The 14,887-nt window shown below is 45.1% G+C and overlaps 1 pseudogene; it reads left to right on the top strand.

Moving 5' to 3' along the window:
• The first annotated feature begins 494 nt into the window (after positions 1-494).
• Positions 495-13,753, top strand: LOC148139371 (uncharacterized; annotated as a pseudogene).
• Positions 13,754-14,887: the final 1,134 nt, after the last annotated feature.

Below are 14,887 nucleotides of genomic sequence, written 5' to 3'. Positions count from 1 at the left end.
GAGCAGACCCATGAAGAGGTCCTCTGACCGACCCTCCCTCCTCAGTCTTGGATGCTCAAAGGTCAGGAGCATGGGACTGAAGTGCAACCAATAACAGAGGAGGAGGTTTTTAAGGAAATCAAAAAGGAAATGCAAGCGCCCAAACCTAATATACACATGGTCCATGGATGCCACAACACCACAGAACAAACAGTTGGGCTGGAGGGTCCGTGAACCACCACAATCTGCGGTTGCAGGGGACTGCCGTTTGCAGCACCCTCCACCCCAGATCCCTGAGAGAAAGGGGGAGGACTCCCACGTAAATAGCCCTCCACTGGGGATCCCCGCTGCCCGGTGGCAAATGGGCACGCCAAGCGTATCTGGGAGGTGGATGACAGAGGTGTGGGGCACGGGCTCCTGGGGGAACTATGGTTCCTTGAGGCCAATTCCGACCGGACAGGGTAAGCAAAGATGGGATTCCACCGCACACCTGAGCATCCTCAAACTGGTGCACTATGTTGAGTCCGAGCACCGCCGTTTTAAGGCGTCAAATGGCAGTGGCCATGAACCGGACATCTACCGTTGCTCTGCTCGCTACATCCTGTGGCAGCATCCAGCCCAGAGCCCCACCACCCAGCACGTCTTCGACCCTAGTCACCCTTGCAGCTACGGCCATACCTTCTGACAGCCACTTGAACTCGCGAGTACGGAGGTGCGGATTCCTGAGCAACGGCTGTCTGACAACAACTGCTACTCCTGCAAGAGGGCAAGCGCGACATGATTCAACCATGTTCCAGACAGTGATCAGGTCCTGGTAAAAAACAGGCATCATTCTTAGGGCGACCTCCAAACCATTACGGTCAATGAAGAGGAGCTGCGTCCCCTGTTAATATTGGTCAGCCAGAGCTTTCCTGATTGGTCCACATCAACAGCCCCAATCAACAACCTCATAGTCAACAAAGTCAACGGAGTTCCAATCACGACTAGTTCTTTATTTTTGTTGTCCAAGTTTTTAAAGACATAAAAACAACAAGGTAGAGTCCTTCTATGAAGTGTGCTGGGATGAGAGGTTTGGGGATGGGAGAGTGTATAGCCCCTATGTCCTGGCCAATGTTTACACCTCTATCAACTCTGAAAAATCACATTACCAAATGATTCACTCATACATTGTTTATGGGATCTTGCTGTGTAAAATATGGCTTCCCAATATGTTGACAGACAAGCCTCGACGTAATCCCTTTCACAAATGCAGCCAATAAAGTATAGCCACTGTTTTCATACAGGAAATACGAGCCAATTTGAGCACAAATAAAAGATAAACAATAATGATCATTTTTTTCAGTGAACTTTATACCAGATTTATGATTTACATTGTGTCATCATTTTGACAGATTTATATACTTACTGTTTGAAACCTCTCTGTCCTTTTTCTCTTAGTTTCAAAAGCTGTCGGAATACACTGGGTTGGACAGGAGGACCATGTTTGCCATTATAAATACAAGCAGAGGCGACAAGATAGGACAGACGAGATATATGCTCACTTTGTATATATTGGAAAATTTGGTCAGAAACATCAACAGATACTTTAAAATGACAGAATAATAGACAATCCAATCTGAAACATAATATTGCAGCACAGAAACATCTAAACTACAACGGTGTTTAAACACGTGCTTCATTCCACCTTTCTTCATCCCAACCTGTCAGAATAAACTTTTATTCCTTTCACACTCATGTGATTATTCAGATGCATTCCCTTTAATACATATCTGCTATTTACCTCAATCAATCCTTTTCACTCTGTGATGAAAAAAATTTCTATGCTGTGATGAAAGAACAAAGAAAACTGAAGAACAAAGAACTGAACATCACAGAAACAGGCCCTTCGGCCCACCAAGCCTGCACTGATATACAATGCCTTTCTAAACTAAAATCCTTTTCCCTCTACGCAGTCTGTATCCCTTTTCTCCATACCATTAATGTATCCAGCAAGAAGCCTCTTAAATATTGTCATTGTATCTGTTTCCCCCATCTCTTCTTGTAACACATTTCAGGCACTACCACCCTCTGTGTAAAAGAACTGCCTCTTGATTCTCCTTTAATGTTCCAGGATACAAATGCTTGAAGCACAGAAAGGGAGGCAAAAGAGCAGGGAGAGTGACGTTTTTGATAAGGGATAGCATTACAGCTGTACTGAGGGAGGATATTCCGGAAATACATCCAGGGAAGTTATTTGGGTGGAACTGAAAAGTAAGAAAGGGATGATTACCTTATTGGGATTGTATTGTAGATCCCTTAATAGTCAGAGGGAAATTGAGAAACAAATTTGTAAGGAGATCTCAGCTATGTGTAAAAAGAATAGGGTGATTATGGTATGGGATTTTAACTTTCCAAACATCGACTGGGACTGTCATAGTGTTAAGGGTTTAGATGGAGAGGAATTTGTTAAGTGATTCAGTATGTGGATGTACCTACTAGAGAAGGTGCAAAACTTGACTTACTCTTGGAAATAAGGCAGGGTAGGTGACTGGGGTGTCAGTGAGGGAGCACTTTGGGGCCAGCTACCATAATTCTATTTGTTTTAAAATAGTGATTGAAATTGGAGGAAGACTAATTTTGATGGTATTGAGCAAGAACTTTCAAAACCTCATTGGGGACAGATGTTTGCAGGTAAAGGGACGGCTGGAAAATAGGAAGCCTTCAGAAATGAGATAACGAGAATCCAGACACAGTATATTCCTGGTAGGGTGAAAGGAAAGGCTGATAGGTATAGGGTATGCTGGATGACTAAAGAAATTGAGGGTTTGGTTAAAAAAAAGGAAGCATATGTCAGGTATAGACAGGATAGATTGAGTGAATCCTTAGAAGAGTATAAAGGCAGTAGGAGTATACTTAAGAGAGAAATCAGGAGGGCGAAAGGGGGGCATGAGATAGCTTTGGCAAATAGAGTTACGGAGAATCCAAAGGGTTTTTACAAACACATTAAGGACAAAAGGGTAACTAGGGAGAGAATAGACCCCTCAAGGATCAGCTAGGTGAAAGTAAGGACTGCAGATGCTGGAGATCAGAGTCAAGATTAGAGTGGTGCTTGAAAAGCATAGCAGGTCAGGCAGCATCTGAGGAGCAGGAATGAAGGGCTCCTGCCCGAAATGTTGATTTTCCTGCTCCTCAGATGCTGCCTGACCTGCTGTGCTTTTCCAGCACCACTCTATACTTGTCCCTCAAAGATCAGCAAGGCGGCCCTTGTATGGACCCGCAGGAGATGACGCAGATACTAAATGAATAGTCTGCATCAGTATTTACTGTGGAAAAACACATGGAAGATATGGAATGAAGGGAAATAGATGGTGACATTTTGAAAAATGTCCACATTACAGAGGAGGAAGTGCTGGATGTCTTGAAATGCATAAAAGTGGATAAATCTCTAGGACCCGATCAGGTGTACCCTAGAACTCCGTGGAAAGCTGGGGAAGTGATAGCTGGGCCTATTACTGAGATATTTGTATCATTGATAGTCACAGGTGATGTGCCGGAAGACTGGAGGTAGGCTAACATTGTGCCACTGTTTAAGAAAGCTGGTAAGGACAAGCCAGGGTACTATAGACCAGTGAGCCTGACGTCAGTGGTGGGCAAGTTGTTGGAGGGAATCCTGGGGGACAGGATATACATGTATTTGGCAAGGCAAGGACTGATTAGGGATAGTCAACATGGCTTTAGCGGGGAAATCATGTCTTACAACTTGATTGAGTTTTTTGAAGAAGTAACAAAGAGGATTGATGAGGGCAGAGCAGATGTCATCTGTATGGACTTCAGTAAGCCATTCGACAAGATTCCCCGTGGGAGACTGGTGAGCAAGGTTAGATCTCACGGAATACAGGGAAAACTTGCTATTTGGACACAGAAACGGCTCAAAGGTAGAAGACAAAGGTTGGTGGTGGAGGGATGTTTTTCAGACTGGAGGTCTGTGACCAGTGGAGTGCCACAAGGATCAGTGCTGGGCCCACTACTTTTCATCATTTATATAAATGATTTGGATGTGAGCAGAAGAGGTATGGTTAGTAAGTTTGCAGATGACACCAAAACAGGAGGTGTAGTGGATAGTGAAGAAGGTTACCTCAGATTACAACAAGATCTTGATCAGATGAGCCAATGGGCTGAGAAGTGGCAGATGGAGTTTAATTTAGATGAATGTGAGGTGCTGCATTTTGGGAAAGCAAATCTTAGCAGGACTTATACACTTAATGTAAAGCCCTCGGGAGTGTTCCTGAACAAAAAGACCCCGGAGTGCAGGTTCATAGCTCCTCGAAAGTGGAGTCGCAGGTAGATAGGATAGTGAAGAAGGCGTTTGGTATGCTTTCCTTTATCGGTCAGAGTATTGAGTACAGGAGTTGGGAGGTCATGTTGCGGTTGCACAGGACATTGGTTAGGCCACTGTTGGAATATTGTGTGCAATTCTGGTGTCCTTCCTATCGGAAAGATGTTGTGAAACTTGAAAGGCTTCAGAAAGATTTACAAGGATGTTGCCAGGGTTGGAGGATTTGAGCTATAGGGAGAGGTTGCATAGGCTAGGGCTGTTTTCCCTGGAGTGTTGGAGGCTGAGGGGTTACATTGTGGAGGTTTATAAAATTATGAGGGACATGGATAGGATAAATAGAGAAGGTCTTTTACCTGGGGTGGGGGAGTCCAGAACTAAAGGGAATAGGTTAGGGTGAGAGGGGAAAAATATAAAAGAGACCCAAAGAGCAAAGTTTTCACACAGAGAGTGGTACATGTGTGGAACGAGCTGCCAGACGAAGTGGTGGAGGCTGGTACAATTACAACATTTAAAAAGCATCTGGATGGGTATATGAATAGGAAGGGTTTGGAGGGATATGGGCCAGGTGCTGGCAGGTGGGAGTAGATTGGGATGGGATATCTGGTCGGCATGGATGAATTGGACTGAAGAGTCTGTTTCTGTGCTGTTCATCTCTACGATTATATTCTACACCCTTTCCAATAGAATCACAGCACACACATCTCTCCTTTTCAATGTTCACTTCTCTGTTGTGGAATTAACAGGGATTAGTCATTTTCCATTTATGTGTCTGCATTGCGAGTATTTCAATGTCACAGATTATTATTAAAGAATCACATGACAACACAGTGCAAGATGTTATTCAGCCCATCATGCATTGCCAGCTCTTTCAAAGAGCTATTAAGTTAGTCCCACTTTTCCACCTATTCACAACCCAATGCCATGGATGTTAGCAGTTTAAGTATTTAATTATCTTTAGAAAGTTATTATCAAATCTGCTTCCACTGCTTTGAATTGTTGATAATTCGTAACATAAAAATCCTCCTCTTGAAAACTTACAGCACGAGGAAGCCATTCTATCTGCGTAACCTGCAGTGGCTCTTTGCTCTCTCCTTGACAAACCTGCAAATTACAAAGGTCAGATGGAAGTTGATTCAAACATCCTTGCATATTCCAAATCTTAATGCACTGTGTGAAGCATTTTCTCTCATTCTTTTACTTCTTTGTTCTGAAACCCCGAGTGACCTATCCATTGGTCCGGAGGAACCACTATCTGCCAGCTACCTCTATCAAATCCATTATTCGGAACAGCTTCAGTAAATAATTACTTCACCTTCTCTGCTCAAGAACAATCAACAATACAGGGAGATCTAAAAGTTAAAATTATAAATTGGAAGAAGGCCAATTATGAGAAAATTAGGTAAGAATGTTCAAAAGTTGATTGCGGGCAGATGTTCACACGTAAAAGGATGACTAGAAAATGGGAAGCCTTCAAAAATAAGATAACGAGAATCAAGGGAACGTATATTCCTGTTAAGGTGAAGGGCAAGGGTGATAGGTGTAAGGAATGCTTGATGACAAGAGAAATTGAGTTATGAAAAGGAAGGAAGCATATGCCAGATGTTGACGGCAGAGATCAAATGAATCCTTAGAAGAGTGAATTCAGAGGGAGATACAGTGGCTCACTAATTAGCACTGCTGTCTCTCAGCACCAGCAACCTGGTTCAATTCAAGCCTCAGGCGATTGTCTGTGTGGAGATTGCACATTGTCCCCTAGTCTACATGGGTTTCCTCTGGGTACTCCGGTTTCCTCCCACAATCCAAAAATGTGCAGGTTAGGTGAATAAGCCATACTAAATTGCCCGTAGTGTTCAAGGGTGTGTAGGTTAGGTACAGTCAGGGGTAAAAATATAGGATATTAGGTTCGTGGAGTGAGTCTGGGGTGATTTACTCTTTGGAGAGCTGGTGTGGACTTGTTGGGCCAAAGGGCCTGTTTCCATGCTATAGGGATTCTGTAAAATAAAGTATAAAGGCAGTAGGAGTATACTTAAGAGGGGAATCAGGAGGGCAAAAAGGGGACATGAGATAGCTTTGGCAAATAGAGTTACGGAGAATCCAAAGGGTTTTTACAAAAACATTAAGGACAAAAGGGTACCGCATATACTCGAGTAATAGTCGATCTCATAAAAGTCAACCCCCTATTTTTGGCCAAATATCCTGGAATTTTCCACATATCTCATGTAAAAGTCAACCCTAGTTCTTCACAGATAAAAGATCAACATTTATGAGTCAATGTGTGGGTGGTCACGTCCCGCTCCAGCTTTCCAGTCTGTCGATTGTTCCGCTCTGCTCCTGGTCTTCCAATCCATTAGCTGTTGTGTTCCGCACTGAGTTTTCAAAATTACCATAATTTGTTTTTTTTTATTCGTTTAGAGATCATTTGGGCTTCTGCTAATGATACAGTATGAAATTTGATGGGCATGATAGTCAGCCCCCCAAAAGTAGTAATAGTCAACCCCATAAATTGAACCTTTAAAAGTAGTCAAAAAAATTGACTATTACTCATGTATATATGGTAACTAGGGAGAGAATAGGACTCCTCAAAGATCAGTAAGACAGCCTATGTGTGGAACCACAGGAGATGGGAGATACTAAATAAGTATTTTGCATCAGTGTTTACTGTGGAGAAGGGCATGGAAGGTACAGAATGTGAGGAAATAGATGCTGATATCTTGAAAAATGTCCATATTACAGAGGAGGAAGTGCTGGATGTCTTGAAACGCATACAAGTGGATAAATTCCCAGGGCCTGATCAGGTGTCCCCTAGAATTCTGTGGGAAGTTGGGGAATTTAGTGCTGGGCCCTTGCTGAAATATTTGTATCATCAGTAGTCACAGGTGAGGTGCCGGAAGACTGGAGGTTGGCTAACGTGGTGCCACTATTTCAGAAAGGTGGTAAGGAAAAGCCAATGAACTATAGACTGGTCAGCCGGACATCAGTGGTAGGCAAGTTGTTGGAGGGAATCCTGAGGGACAAGTTTTACATGTATTTAGAAAGGCAAGGACAAATTAGGAATAACCAGAATGGCTTTGTGTGTGGGAAATCTGGATGTCTCATGAACTTGATTGAGTTATTTGAAGAAGTAACAAAGAGGATTGCTGAGGGCAGAGTGGTAGATCTGATCTATATGAACTTCATTAAAACATTCGACAAAGTTCCTCATGGGAGACTGGTTAGCAAGGTTAGATCTCATGGAATATAGAGAACTAGCCATTTGGATACAGAATTGGATTGAAGGTAGAAGTTAGAGGCTGATTGTGGAGGGTTGCTTTTCAGACTGGAGGCCTGTGACCAGTGGTGTGCCAGAAGGATTAGTGCTGAGTCCATTGCTTTTCATCATTTATGTAAATGATTTGGATGTGAACATAGGGAGTATGGTTAGTAAGTTTGCAGATGATACCAAAATTGGATGTGTAGTGGACATCGAAGAAGGTTATCTCAGAGTACAATGGGATCTTGATCAGATGGGCTGAGGAGTGGCAGGTGGAGTTTAATTTAGTTAAATGTGAGGTGCTGGATTTTGGTAAGGCGTATCAGGGCAGGGCTTATACACTTAATATTAAGGTCCTACGGAGTGTCGCTAAACAAAGACACCTGAGAGGGCAGGTTCATAGTTCCTTGAAAGTAGAGATAGTGAAATAGGATAGTGAAGAAGGCATTTGGTATGCTTTCCTTTATTGGTCAGAGCACTGAGTCTAGGAGTTGAGAGGTCATGTTGTGGTTGCACAGGATATTGTTTCGGCCACTTGTAGAATACTGTGCAATACTAGTCTGCATCTTGAAGATAGGATATTGTGAAACCTGAAAGGGCTCAGAAAATATTTACAAGGACGTTGCTGGGGTTGGAGCGTTTGAGTTATAGGGAAAGGCTGAATAGGCTGGGGCTATTTTCCCTGGAGCATCGGAGGCTGAGGGGTGACCTTACAGAGGGTTATAAAATAATGGGGGGGCATGGATAAGGTAAATCAACAACGTCTTTCCTCAGGGGTGGGGGAGTCCAGAAGTAGATGACATAGGTTTAGGAGAGAGGGGAAAGATTTAAATGGGACCTAAGGGGCAACTTTTTCATGCAAAGGCTGGTGTGTGCATGGAATGAGCGAAGAGGAAGTGGTGGAGACTGATATAACTACAACATTTAAAAGACATCTGGATGGGTATATGATTAGGAAAGGGTTAGAAGAATAAAAGGAGAAAGTGAGGACTGCAGATGCTGGAGATCAGAGCTGAAAATGTGTTGCTGGAAAAGCACAGCAGGTCAGGCAGCATCCAGGGAACAGGAGAATCGACGTTTCGGGCATAAGCCCTTCTTCAGGAATGAGGAAAATGTGTCCAGCAGGCTAAGATAAAAGGAAGGGAGGAGGGACTTGGGGGAGGGGCGTTGGAAATGCGATAGGTGGAAGGAGGTCAAGGTGAGGGTGATAGGCCGGAGTGGGGTGTGGGCGGAGAGGTCAGGAAGAAGATTGCAGGTTAGGAAGACGGTGCTGAGTTCGAGGGATTTGACTGAGACAAGGTGGAGGGAGGGGAAATGAGGAAACTGGAGAAATCTGAGTTCATCCCTTGTGGTTGGAGGGTTCCTAGCCAGAAGATGAGGCGCTCTTCCTCCAACCGTCGTGTTGCTATGGTCTGGTGATAGAGGAGTCCAAAGACCTGCATGTCCTTGGTGGAGTGGGAGGGGGAGTTGAAGTGTTGAGCCACGAGGTGGGTGGGTTGGTTGGTCTGGGTGTGCCAGAGGTGTTCTCTGAAACGTTCCGCAAGTAGGCGGCCTGTCTCCCCAATATAGAGGAGGCCACATTGGGTGCAGCGGATGCAATAGATGATGTGCAGGTGTATTTGTGGTGGATATGGAAGTATCCCTTGGGGCCTTGGAGGGAAGTGAGGGGGGAAGTGTGGGCGCAAGTTTTGCATTTCTTGCAGTTGCAGGGGAAGGTGCCGGGAGTGGAGGTTGGGTTGGTGGGGGGGGGTGTGGACCTGACGAGGGAGTCACGGAGGGAGTGGTCTTTTCGGAACGCTGATAGGGGAGAGGAGGAGAGGGAAATATATCCCTGGTGGTGGGGTCCGTTTGGAGGTGGCGGAAATGATGGCGGATGGTACGCTGTACATGGAGGTTCCGCTTCTTCCTTTCCCGCCATACCAACCAGTACCCTTCCACTGACACCCTCCTTCGACTGACTAAACTGGTCCTCACCCTGAACAACTTCTCTTTCCAATCCTCCCACTTCCTCCAAACCAAAAGAGTAGCCATGGGCACCCGCATGGGCCCCAGCTATGCCTGCCTCTTCGTAGGATATGTGGAACAGTCCATCTTCCGCAGCTACACTGGCACCACCCACCACCTTTTCCTCCGCTACATTAATGACTGTATCGGCGCTGCCTCATGCTTCCACGAGGATGTTGAACAGTTCATCCACTTTACCAACACCTTCCACCCCGACCTCAAATTCACCTGGACCGTCTCAGACTCCTCCCTCCCCTTCCTAGACCTTTCCATTTCTATCTCAGGCGACCGAATCAACACGGACATCTACTATAAACTGACCGACTCCCACAGCTACCTAGACTACACCTCCTCCCACCCTGCCCCCTGTAAAAACGCCATCCCATACTCCCAATTCCTTCATCTCCGCCGCATCTGCTCCCAGGAGGACCAGTTCCAAAATCGTACAACCCAGACGGCCTCCTTCTTCAAGGACCGCAACTTCCCCCCAGACGTGGTCGACGATGCCCTCCACCGCATCTCTTCAACTTCCCGCTCCTCCGCCCTTGAGCACCGCCCCTCCAACCGCCACCAGGACAGAACCCCACTGGTCCTCACCTACCACCCCACCAACCTCCATGTACAGCGTATCATCCGCCATCATTTCCGCCACCTCCAAACGGACCCCACCACCAGGGATATATTTCCCTCCCCTCCCCTCCCCTATCTGCGTTCCAAAAAGACCACTCCCTCCGTGACTTCCTCGTCAGGTCCACACCCCCCACCAACCCAACCTCCACTCCCGGCACCTTCCCCTGCAACCGCAAGAAATGCAAAACTTGCACCCACACCTCCCCCCTTACTTCCCTCCAAGGCCCCAAGGGACACTTCCATATCCATCAAAAATTCACCTGCACCTCCACACACATCATCTATTGCATCCGCTGCACCCGATGTGGCCTCCTCTATATTGGGGAGACAGGCCGCCTACTTGCGGAACGTTTCAGAGAACACCTCTGGGACACCCGGACCAACCAACCCAACCACCCCGTGGCTCAACACTTCAACTCCCCCTCCCACTCCACCAAGGACATGCAGGTCCTTGGACTCCTCCATCGCCAGACCATAGCAACACAACGGTTGGAGGAAGAGTGCCTCACCTTCCGCCTAGGAACCCTCCAACCACAAGGGATGAACTCAGATTTCTCCAGTTTCCTCATTTCCCCTCCCCCCACCTTGTCTCAGTCAAATCCCTCGAACTCAGCACCGTCTTCCTAACCTGCAATCTTCTTCCTAACCTCTCCGCCCCCACCCCACTCCGGCCTATCACCCTCACCTTGACCTCCTTCCACCTATCGCATTTCCAACGCCCCTCCCCCAAGTCCCTCCTCCCTACCTTTTATCTTAGCCTGCTGGACACACTTTCCTCATTCCTGAAGAATGTTTCTGTCGGGACCTAGAGATATCCTTCGAATAATCCGATTTTCAGATAATTGGTATTTGGATAATTGAGGTTCCTCTGTACAAACAACTGGGGTCCCAGCACTGATCCCTGCAGAACACCACTGCTCACAGATCTCCAGTCAGAACGACACACTTCCAACGCTTCTCTCTGTCTTCGATGACCAAGCCAACTCTATGTCCATCTTACCAGCTCATCGTGGATCCCATGTCATTTCACCTGCTGTATCAGCCTGTCTTGAGGGACCTTGTCAAAGGCCTTGCTAAAATCCATGTAGAAACATCCACCACTCTGTCCTTATAAACCATCTCTCACTTCTTCAAAAATCTCAAATCAAATTTGTGAGATACAATCTTCCCAACACAAACCCATACTGTGTTTTGCTAATACGTCCATGTTTTTTCCAAATGTGAGTAAAACTTGTCCCTAAGATCTTCTCCAATAATTTCCCTGCCTCTGACATGCTTAGAGATCCCAAATTCTCTAACTTTTCAAACTAAATTATCCAAGAAATGCAGTTGGCACAGTCCTTTTCCCAGGCACAAAGACCCAGAGGCAAAGATGAAACAAACATTAACAGACGTCTACAATCATTAAACAAAATAATACGTAATGTGTTTCATTGATATTACCTTACATTTGGTCACAAAACAACAAAATAATCAAAAGAAATAAAATAATTTCTCCTCTGGACAGTCAAGTAACAGGACAAGAATAGTGATAAAGAGGTTAAGAAGCACACCACGTTTGCCAGATCTCTTTAGCAATAAGAATGTGTGTTCAGTAAGCAGAATAGCTAACTAAAATGCTGCATTTGGTAAACATTATTGTGTGGATGTATAAGTTGGAATGCAACAAAGAAATTTCAAGTGCCCTTTACCCAAAGGTAATTAGCTCATTGTCTGTTGATGGTTCACTGGTAGCAGCCTGTACTATCTACAAGATGCACTGCAGAAATTCACCAACAGCGCCTTCCAAACCCACGACCAATTCCACCGAGAAGGACAAGGGCAGGAGATACATGGGAACACCACCATCTGCAAGTTCCCTTCTAAGCCACTGTCCATCCTGACTTGGAAATAAATGTCGCTGGATCAAAATCCTGGAATTCCCTCCCTAAGGGCATTGTGTGTCAACCGACAGAGCTCACCCCTACCTTCTGGGGACAACTCGGGATGGGCAATAAAAACTGGCCGAAAAATAAAGTTTTTTAAAAATCATTCTATCAGCAAACTATATTTACTTTGGCCTCACTCTCCCCTGTTATAGATTGAAAGAAGCATTTACTGTCCATCTTTATATTACCTGCTAGTTTACACTCAAAGCTTACTTTTTAAAACAAACCATAACTGCAGGAAGCATTAGTCAATAAACCCAGTGATAAACAGAGACCTAAATCCACTTCCACTAGTTCTGTGAGAAGAGGTTAGGAGCCGGCACGACCAGGTAACTCTGTGCACAGACCAAGGTAAGAAAAGGGACCTTTAAGTATTGCCTTGGTGGTTGGGACGACCTTAAGTGGTTGGGACCGCACTTCGGTGGTTGGGACCACACTTCGGTGGTGCGGGAATTGGCAATGTAAAATTGAAAAGAAATAATTGGGCAAGATCCAAATTAAAGAATATGTATAGCCCGTGTCAGAAGGTCTAGTAGTTGAAGGGCTACTAAGAGTGCACTTTGTAATTAACTTATGGCCAGAAAAATAATTCTAAGAAAAATAATTTTAAAATTTAGAAGATTCGCTGTGAGAAGCTCAACGTGTCTGTGAGACACAGCGTGAGAGAGAGAGAGAAGAGCTGTACAGCTGGTAGAAAGTTTAACCCGTGGCAGCACGGTGGCACTGTGGTTAGCACTGCTGCCTCACAGCGCTAGAGACCCGGGTTCAATTCCCGCCTCAGGCGACTGACTGTGTGGAGTTTGCACGTTCTCCCCGTGTCTGCGTGGGTTTCCTCCGGGTGCTCCGGTTTCCTCCCACAGTCCAAAGATGTGCAGGGTCAGGTGAATTGGCCATACTAAATTGCCCGTAGTGTTAGGCAAGGGGTATGGGTGTAGGAGTATGGGTGGGTTTCGCTTCGGCGGGTCGGTGTGGACTTGTTGGGCCGAAGGGCCTGTTTCCACACTGTAATGTAATCTAATCTAATGTAATCTTAATCTAATCTAACCCGTCTGTGATCCGGTTTGAACGCACATTCGTTTGTTGGTGATTGACTATTAACAGTTAAAGTCTCAAAAAGCAAATAATTGGTCAAGTTGATCAGAAGAGTAAGGTATTTACCTGATTCGAGCACCCAGCCTTAGACCGGTTGTTAAGAGGAGAAATCCCCCACGTGAAGGTCAGGACCCTGAAGTGGGTATGGAGGACGGTGACACCAAACTTCTGTAAGATCAATTTTAAATTAATAAAATGGAAGATAAAGGAAGTCGCATGACTAAGGATCGGTCAGTAAAAAGCGCTAAACTCGAGTATATACCATCAGACACTCCCTTGGGAAGAATGTTGATAAATTGGGAAAATAATCCCCGGATGCGGGGAAAGGATAGAACTGTGATGGTAAAATATTGTTGTTTTGTTTGGACCCGTGAGAGTATAAATCCACCCAATGTATTTTGGCTCAAATATGGGTCCGATGAAGATTGGCTGTGTCAAAACTTAAATGTATATGTTAACAGAAAACAAAATCAAGGCCAGGGGAGTCCGATTATGCGGCCTGTTGGGTGGGAGGTTCACAAATCTTTGTCCTGGGAGCGACAGAGGAGGAAGTAGCTGAAAAAGATTTTAATTTTCTTTGTTGGGATTTGGTGTGTAATTTATTATTTTTGTTTAATTGGTTTTTATCATTAAATTTATTCCCCACGCCTCCTCCTACTCCCCCTCCGTACCCTGTCCAAACCCACAGCACCTCCCCCTGAGGAAAATAAGGAGGATTCTGAAGTAAGGCAAACGAGAACAACGGTGAAGCAGAAAGCGAAAATGAGGGTGGCGGTAGTAGATGAAATAACAAAGAAGAGGTTAGAGTCGGGAGATAATAGAAAGGATAACGATAGAGAAGGACACAAAAGACAAAGATCGGGTGCCTGGAGAAGGAGGCAACAGGCAGGATGTTACCATTGTGGAAAAGTGGGGCATTTTAAACGAAATTGCTCTGAATTAACACGAGAAAGGGAAACTTTTTCCCTGATGACACTTGATGAAGAATAGGGGGGTCAGGGGTTCCTGCCTCCTAAGACCCACCAGGAGCCCTTGATAAATCTAAAGGTGGGACCTAAAGGGGAGGAGACAGTATTTCTGGTGGACACGGGAGCAGCCCGGTCATCCTTAAGCTTTAGACCTACAGGCGTCAAATTGACTAATCAGAGAATCAAGGTTTTTGGAGTAAAACACGAAGAATTTCTAGTACCCATTTTTGAGCCAACTATAATTAAGGGAAGTAATGAGGAAATCATTGGGCAATTCTTATACATCCCTGACCTCGGGAGCAATTTATTAGGTAGAGATTTGATTATTAAATTAGGTCTAAAGATAGAGGTAGAAAATAGTAATGTGACAGTAAAAATGGCCATGCTAACACCGAGCGATGAAAAACAAATCCATCCTGAGGTATGGGCAAAAGATGGTAATCCGGGTCGGTTAAATATTGACCCGATAAGGATTACATTAAATCAAGAAAATCTGATAGTTCGTATAAAACAATACCCAATATCGCTAAACGGACGCAGAGGTTTACAGCCAGTTATAGATTCATTGATAAAAACTGGCTTATTGGAACCATGTACGTCACCCTTTAATACTCCGATATTGCCTGTCCGCAAACCAGACGGAACTTATCGACTGGTACAGGATCTGACAGCAGTAAATCAATTAGTCCGAGCACGACACCCAGTGGGACCCAATCCATAT

The sequence above is a fragment of the Chiloscyllium plagiosum genome, unplaced genomic scaffold (assembly GCF_037043375.1).
Source record: "Chiloscyllium plagiosum isolate Xiang-an unplaced genomic scaffold, Cpla_swu_hap1 HiC_scaffold_38, whole genome shotgun sequence".
NCBI classification, from domain to species: domain Eukaryota; kingdom Metazoa; phylum Chordata; class Chondrichthyes; order Orectolobiformes; family Hemiscylliidae; genus Chiloscyllium; species Chiloscyllium plagiosum.
This window is presented reverse-complemented; position numbering and strand designations above follow the sequence as displayed.